Source organism: Marmota flaviventris, chromosome 2 (assembly GCF_047511675.1).
Source record: "Marmota flaviventris isolate mMarFla1 chromosome 2, mMarFla1.hap1, whole genome shotgun sequence".
In the NCBI taxonomy this organism is placed as follows: domain Eukaryota; kingdom Metazoa; phylum Chordata; class Mammalia; order Rodentia; family Sciuridae; genus Marmota; species Marmota flaviventris.
In genome coordinates, this window is record NC_092499.1 from 204,224,496 (window position 1) to 204,233,121 (window position 8,626).

Sequence of the window (8,626 nt, forward strand, 5' to 3'; positions counted from 1 at the left end):
GCCAGGAGGCGGGGGCCGCGGCGGGCCCCCCCGTGGGAGCGAACTCGCGAAGGGTCGAGAGAGCGGGCGGGCCAGGGTCAGAAGAGACCAGACGGGGACGGGCCCGGCAGCACGAGGAGGCGGCGGCTGCAGCCAGCGTGGGGAGCGGCGCGCCAGAAGGGCGGCAGGAAACGGGAGCGGGCACCTGCCCACCCGCGGAGGAGCCCCGCCCGGAGAGAGCTGGCCGAGCCGCGCGGGCCGCACCGGCCGGACAAACCCAGGGCGGCACACGGTGTATCACCGCCAGCGCACGCACTAGGCGCACGGGCGGTCCCGCGTGGCCCCGGACGAGCCGCCGGCCGGGTTCCCTGCATCAGCCAACCTCCCGGGAGGGCCCTCGCGGGGGACAGGGCCCCACCGCCCCACCGCCGCCGCAAGAGGCGGGGAGCCCCCGAACCCTCAACCCGCACACCGTGACGAGCATCCCCAGCGACAACCGCCCGTCCAGCGTGCCCACCGCCACACCCGGTACACGCCCGGGAGGGGGCGGCAGCGCGGCCGCGACCAGTCAGCCAGGGGGGGAGGCTCGGCGGAGGCGAGGAGGGGGGCACAACCCCGCCGGGATGGAGGGCGCGCCGGAGGCAGCGAGGGGCAAAGAAACGCGGAGAGGAAACCGGGGAGAAGACCTCGGGCACAGAGTCGGGCCGCCAGGAAAACAAGCGGGGTCCCACCGCCACACGCGAGGGCGGTCCCGCACCGCCTGCGACGCCAACCCGGCCTCCGGTCCCAGCCCCGGAGCCTCCCAACGAGACCCGCCGCCCCGCCACCACAGGGTGGCCCTCCACGCGACGAGACGCGCCTGGACTCCAAACGCCAGCATGCAACGCCACACCTCGTGCCGGTCGAGTCCCACGACCTGGGCCTCTACGGCCCCAGGGTCCGCTCGCTCACCACGCCGCCCGCGGAACGCTCCCAGGGGGGGCCGCGGCGGCCGCGCCCCAGGCCAGCGCACACGCACGCAGGCCGCCCGCCGGCTCGGGACCGGGAGCGGGCAGAGGGCCACTCGCAGCGGGCGAGGGGGAAGGGGGGACGGGGCCCCTCAACCCCCGGCTGCGCGAACAGAGCCCCACCGCCACCGCGCGCACACACGCGGCAGGCACCAGCGGCCCACACAGTGGCCCCACGTGCGCCAGAGGGCCCGGCCAGGCCCAGCGGGAACCCTCCCCCGACTCGAGGGGGGGAGGCGTGGGCCGCGGTAGGCACAAAGAGCAGGCGCTCGGCCCCCACCCGCGGGGGGCCGGCGGACCCCCGCCCTCCCAGACGGCGGGAAGGGGGGGACTCTCGCCTACACACACCACCGACGGTAGCGTAGCGCACAAGGCAGGGGGCGGCCAATGGGGGAATCCGGTACCCCACACGAGGCACGCCCTTCACGGATCGCTAGAGAAACGTTCCTCACTGAGGGTGGGCGGCACCCGACCCAGCCCCTCTCCCAACCGGCCGCCGAGACAACGAGGGGGATCTGCGGTATGGGCAAGCACAAGGCTTCTTGAGCGTTCGCGGCCGGGGACACCCAAAGCCCCATCGCCTCGGGGACCGGACCGGCCCCAGCTCGGCGTCCCGCCACAATCGCTCAAACGCCCGGGCGACGTCTCCTTTTCCCCACCGGAGGTGGGGAAGAGCGCCCGGGCGCCCGCTCGCCTAACACTCCCCACGCCACTCGGCACTGGGGACGACAACGCAACCCGCTCCCCCCGGAGAGGGAACGCGCAACGCTGCCGAGCTTACCGCCTCGATCCCCCGAGCGAAGCAACAACGCTCTTCCTTTCGGGCACTCGCCTCAGAAACCCCCGCAGACGGGGCGAGACCGACAGCGAGGCGGCGGCCGGCCGCGGCAGCGGCACTGGGATCGGGAACAGCACACACCGGCTCAGCCTCAGGCACCTCAGGAAACGACCCGGAGCGCCCCAGGAGCACCGAAGCAGAGGCGCACCGTCGCGCCAAAGCAGCACGGCGGCAGCCCTCCCCGGCGCGGGGAGGGCCACACACGGCCCTTGGCCGCCCAGAGCGGGCGGCGAGCGAGAAGCACCCGCTACGTCAAAGGACCCCGGGAGCGAGGTCGAGGCCGGATTCCGCACCCCCGCCCTTCCCCGCACCGCGAACGGGCGGGGAGGCAAGGCGAGGGACCCGCAGGCAGGACGAGAAGAGATGGCCCATTCACCATGAATGTCCGTCCCTCGCCTGGCGCGGCTTTGGTCCAGCCCAGGAGAGCGCAGAGTCACCACATCGATCAGCAGGGTGGGCGGGAGAGACCCAGGGAGCAGGGGGAGACCCGGCGAGGACCGCTTCTAAGAGGAGCCTGCTACGGCCTCACCGGCCCCACACCCCAGGGAGAGCGGCCGACGACACGGAACGGGGAACGCCTGACACGCGCGACTCAGAGCCATGGAAACGAGCGTCGTCACACCGCCCCCGGTGCCCGCAGCGAGGAGCGCACGGGCGGTAAAGGACCACCCGCCACCTCCCCCGCCGCCCCCCGGCGCCAGAAGACCGGCCGGCCGGAGGTGGCACCACCGCGAGGGCACTCCAGGTGCGCCAAAGAGCCGTCGCACGCAGGCCCAGGCAAGCAGCTCCAGAGGGAACGGGTCCGGGCCACCCCATCAGCCCAGAGCCCGGCACGCACCCGGAGGCCCAAGCTCCCTCCCTCTGGCGGCACGCGCCAGAGGACAACGTGTCAGCACCTACCCGATGGCAGAAAACGGCCAACTCGGGCCAAAACAATCGCGACCGGGGCAACGGGGAACAGTTCACTCAGCACCGCCGCCTTCCCTGAACAGAGTCGCGGTCAGCACACCGCGATATCGGGCCCATCACCGAGCTCCAGAGCCCCTAGGGACAACTGGTCGACCCTCGTGGACGAAGGCGAAAACAAGAGACGGGGACCACCATCTCCAACGAGCAGGACCGGGGGGCGGCCGGGGAACACGCTAAGGCGACCCACCACCGAAGGACGCCGGGCATAGCCATCAGGACAAGCCCCGGGCAGCGGGCCCCCAAAGAGGGAATGCGGCAAGGCCGGCCAAGCACACCCCTCTGGCCCGCCCGGCGCAGCCCCGCGGCCCCGCGGCCAAAACCCGTGAGAGAGAGGGAGAGGGAGAGGGAGAGGCAGCGGGAGAAAAATAACACAGGAGTCCCGGCGACCGACCCAGACGGGGCCAAGCGAAGCCCGTGGCGGCGAAGGAACCGCTCAGACTGCCACCCGAGGCGCCCGCGGCCCGGACCGAGCAGGGAGAGAAGACAACCGACACACACACAAAAAGCCTGCCGGTCCAGTATACCGCCAACGGGCCACAACGGCCCAGCCCAGCGCGACCGAGACAGTTCCGCTGGCGCCGCCCAACTCCTGGATCTCTGTCTCGGCCACCGCCACCGAATATCACGCCTTGGCGACTTCCGAGGATCAGACGCTCCCATGAAAGCGGCCACCAGGTGGAGCTCGACAACCGTCAACCAAATCAGGCGGAAGGGACGCGGAACCTCGGGCGGCGTCAGCGGGATCCGCTCCGCAGGGGTCGTAGAGAGTCACCCGGACACATCCCACCAGCCGGGTCGCCCCGCCAGGGCCCCCCACAGCGGCGGGCGCGAGACGCAGGCAGATCGGCCCAGCACCCCTAGAGAATCCGGCCGGGGACACGGGCGGTGTGGGACTTCAAAACCGAAACCACCACGGTGAAGCCACTATCAGACGGGCAGATTGCTAGGCCACGGTCGGATCCATCCACAGAATGGAGGAATTGACAGAAACGTGTAAAAACCCGTTGAAATCGGTTGCTTGGGAATTTGATCTGCTGGTCTTTGGGCTTGGTGTTTCCGCCTGTTTCTGTACCCAAAAAAAAAAAAAAAAAAAAACCGGAAGATGAACAGCCTCTGAGAATCCTTCCTCCTCTGTCTGTGTCTGTGGTTCAGTGCCAGAGGGCCGGCCTAGCACATAGGAGGCACTGGGTTTGAGCCTTAGCGTGGCATACAAAAAGGAACACAGTCAAGAGAAGGCGTGCTGTCCACCTACAACTACTCTAAAAAAGAAAAAAGAAAAAAAAAGAATGCTGACCATAATAGGAAAAAGGATTCTTCCTTGTGGAGTTCTATTTTGTCTGGCCACATTTTATATACATATATAAGCATTTTTTTTTATTTTTTTAAGAGAGAGTGAGAGAGAATTTTAATATTTACTTTTTAGTTTTCGGTGGACACAACATCTTCGTTTGTATGGGGCGCTGAGGACCGAACCCGGGCCGCACGCAACCAGGCGAGTGCGCTGCCACTTGAGCCACATCCCCAGCCCCTTTTTTAACTTTTACTTATTTTTCTTTTTTAAAGACAAAAGAAGGAGAGGGAGGGAGGGAGGGAGGGAGGGAGAGAGAGAGAGAGAGAGAGAGAGAGAGAGAGAGAGAGAGAGAGAGAATTTTTTAATGTTTGTTTTTCAGTATTCAGTGAGCACAACATCTTTATTTTATTTTATGTGGTGCTGAGTATAGAACCCAGCGCCCCGCGCATGCCAGGGGAGCGCGTTACCACTTGAGCCTCATCCCCAGCCCATTAATTCTTATCTGTATTTGTGTTTTTATTTACCAATTTTTTTTTTTCATCTTGTGAAAACAGATCAACTTTAATTTCAGCACCTGAAGCTATCCAAGGGTATGCTCTATAAAGGTCATGGGACTGTTGTACACATTCAATAAAGTGACAACTCTGCCATACCACTTAGTATCTCACAATCAGGAACATACTTTTGAATTGCTTAAACAGAATCCACAGAATTAAAACAAAATCAGAAGCCATCCACAGTTATACTGATTGTCAATTACAAGTTTTACAATTAATACTTGATATAACAGTCAATATATAGCAGGGGATATTGAAATGATTTCAGACTCTCATCCAGTTGTATTCGATTGGGAAGGTTTCTTGAATGGGGATAAAACTGGCCAAAGATAGATACAACCAGGATCAGACCAGCAAGTAAAAGTTCTACCACAGTTTCTGTGGTTTCCACTTTTTTTTTCTTTGTCAGTTAAAAGTGAACAGTGAGAATTAAATACTTATCTTTACATATACACAAGGTATGCTGTGAAGCATATTTGCTTACAAACATATAAAAATACTTGTTGAATAGTTCAATAAGAAAATAATGCACAAAAGTACATAGCAAAAACATTAACCATCTGTGACTCTGGAAAGCTCAATTCCGTGTTTTATATGACAGCAAACAAAAACAACTTTAGTTTTTTTGGAATGCCTTAAACCTGAAATACTTGAAAAGGAAGACAGACAGAAATCATTCATTCTTATCCTTAGCATGGCTGTGAAAGAGTTAAATTAAGAAACCAAGTACACATTGAGATGCCCAAGTCCAGAATGAGTCCAAATATTTGGCCACATAGAACACTATCATCTTCAAGAGGAGGAGTCATCACAGGCTTGATAAGCAGTTTTTTGTTTTTTTTTTTAAAGAGAGAATTTTTTAATATTTATGTTTTAGCTTTCGGCGGACACAACATCTTTGTATGTGGTGCTGAGGATGGAACCCGGGCCGCACGCATGCCAGGCGAGCGCGCTACCACTTGAGCCACATCCCCAGCCCCGAGAAGCAGGTTTTAATCCATAAATACAATAGGTATTTTGGTATTTTGGCCACTGGGAAACAAAAGCTGTAGTATCAAGAAAGGTCTGATATGTCTCAATTTTGTAAACTCCGTTCAGTGTATTTAAGGTTATGTAAGGTTGACATCAAAATCTTTAAAGATAGGCAAAAAATTCATATTAAAAAAAACAACCCTCCTGTGGATGTTAGAATAACAGTAGGTAATATGATTCCAGAAGTTAAAAATTATTTCACAACCTAAAACTTCAGCTTAGCAAACAGCTTAGGTTGCACAACTGATTCATCCCTATTAAGATGCAAGCCCTTAAAAGAAGAATATGTCTGTATATGTAGACATGTATTTAGAAAGAATCAGATCATCTTTGAAGCAGCCTTAGTGTTTCCTTTAAATTGGTCTGGAAAGGATTAGCCGGCTTCTTGGTCTAAGGCTAACACGGTGATCATTTGTCTAAGGCTAGAAAGGTACCAACATGAGGTAAACCATCAGGAGAGGAGGAGGAGATGAGGGCTTTTCCTGGGAGTTGGTAGCTAAAATTCAAGGGATTCTTAGAAAATGACACAATGGCAGCCTTTCTTGTCTTTTTCTTTCCGAGTTGGTTCCGGTGAAGGAGGACATTCTTGCTCTTGAAATTTCCTTATAACCCGGACAAGTTCATGAAAGGCTTGATCTACATTCATCCTCATCTTTGCTGATGCCTCCATGTATGTTACTTTAAGTTGCCATGCTAACTGCTGTCCTTCCTCCTGTGTAACCTGTCTTTGATGATCCAGGTCTGCTTTATTACCAATTAAAATCATTGGAAACTCATCACGATCCTTTACTCTGAGAATCTGTCTTTGAAACGTATAGATTTCTTCAAAACTGCGGAGCCCAGCCGGGCCGGGCCGCGCCGAGCCGCGCCGAGCCTCCGCCGCCGCCCGCCCTAGGCCCGGCTTCGGGGACGTGTGCGGACGGGCGGGGGTCCCGAGCGCCGGGAGCTGCCAGGAAGGACTCTGGGCGCGGCAGCAAGCCCCGGGGCTGACTTGGTGCCGCCCGAGGCGCAGAGAAGCCGACTGAGCGCAGGGGTCAGGGGCTGTAGCGGCCGGGGACTGGCTCCTCTGAGCTTCTCCGCAGCGCCTGCGGAACGCAGCCTCCACCGCCGCTACAAATGGCCGTCTATTTACCTATCTATTTACCTGAGTTTTTTGTTGTTTTTTGAGCATTTTCTTAAACCGCAAGTCATTTTCCATTGGGTCACAGAGCCAAATTTTACGTTTAGGCACTTGGTAATAAGAAGCTATAACAGGGCTCTAAGAGCGGTTGCCTTGGCTAAAAAGCGTGGGCCCTTGTCCCAGAGCGAAACAACAACAACAACAACAACGGGGGGGGGGGGGGGGGGACAAAAAGCCAAAAAAAAAAAAAAGAATCAAACAAATAATCCAATCAATCCATGGGCCAAGGACCTGAACAGATACTTCTCAGAAGTGGATTAAGACGCTCCTATAAAAGCGGCCACCAGGGGGAGCTCGAAAACCGTCAACAAAATCAGGCGGAAGGGACGCGGAACCTCGGTCGGTGTCAGCGAGATCCGCTTAGCAGGGGTCGTAGAAAGTCACCTGGACACGTCCCGCCAGCTGCCCACCCCACCCCCACCCCCACCCCACCCCCCACCCCGCGCCAGGGTCCCCCGCAGCAGCAGGAGGCGCCGGCAGTCTGCCCAGCACCCCTAGAGAATCCGGCGGTGTGGGACTTCAAAACCGAAACCACCACGGTGAAGCCACAATTAGTCAGGCCGACTGACTGATAGGCCACGGTTGGATCCATCCAGACTATGTAGGAATTGACGGAAACATGTAAAAATCAGTTTGAAATCGGTTGCTTGGGAATTTGATCTGCTTGTCTTTGGGCTTTGTGTTTCCTGCTTTTTCAGTACAAAAAAAAAAAATTGGAAGATGACCAGCCTCTGAGAATCCTTTCTTGTCTAGGGGCTGTCTGTGTCTTTGGGTCAGTGGCAGAGGACCGGCCTAGCACAGAGTTTGAGCCTTAGCACGCCATACAAAAAGGAACAAATCGAAAGAAGGTGTGCTGTCCACCGACAACGTACTACGAAACAGAAAAAAAAAAAAAAAAAGAATACTAATCATAATAGGAAAAAGGATTCTTCCTTGTGGAGTTCTATTTTGTCTGTTTGGCCATTTTATCTTTTTATTTCTTTCTTTCTTTCTTTTTTTTTTTTTTTTTTTTTGTTGTTGTTGTTGTATTTTTATTTTTATTGATCTATCAATATCACGGAGCCAAATTTTACATTTAGGCACTTGGTAATAAGAAGCTGTAACAGGGCTCTAAGTGAGGGTGCCTTGGCTAAAAAGCATGGTCTGTTGCCCTAGACTGAAACACCACATGCTCTGGGATAAATCAAGCTGGAGAAAGCTTGCCATCTCTACCTTCATTTTTATCTGTGTGCACATATTACGCACTGTTTCATCTAAGAAGTAGCAGTGCAACCAATATCTATCAGCCCTAAATGGACCCAACCCCTGCCCTCCCCAGCCACACAGGAGACCACAGTCTGAGCAAGAGCACTTCATGGTGTTGTCAGTCTGGTGTTGTGGCTCAATGGTACAGCACTTACCAAGTACGTATGAGGCACAGGGTTCAATCCCAGCACCACATTAAAATCATCATCATCACCTAAATAAACAAAATAAACATATGTATTTATTTATCTGTTTATTTATTGGAGGAGGCCTGTAACCAGGGATTGAACTCAGTGGCACTCACTGACTGCTGAGCCACATCCCCTAGCCCTACCTATCTAGTATGTTACTTAGAGACAGGGTCTCACTGAGTTGCTTAGTGTCTCACTTTTGCTGAGGGTGGCTTTAAACTCTCGATCCTCCTGCCTCGGCTGTGTGTGTGTGTGTGTGTGTGTGTGTGTGTGTGTGTGTGAGAGAGAGAGAGAGAGAGAGAGAGAGAGAGAGAGAGAGAGAGAGAAGCGTGTCTGG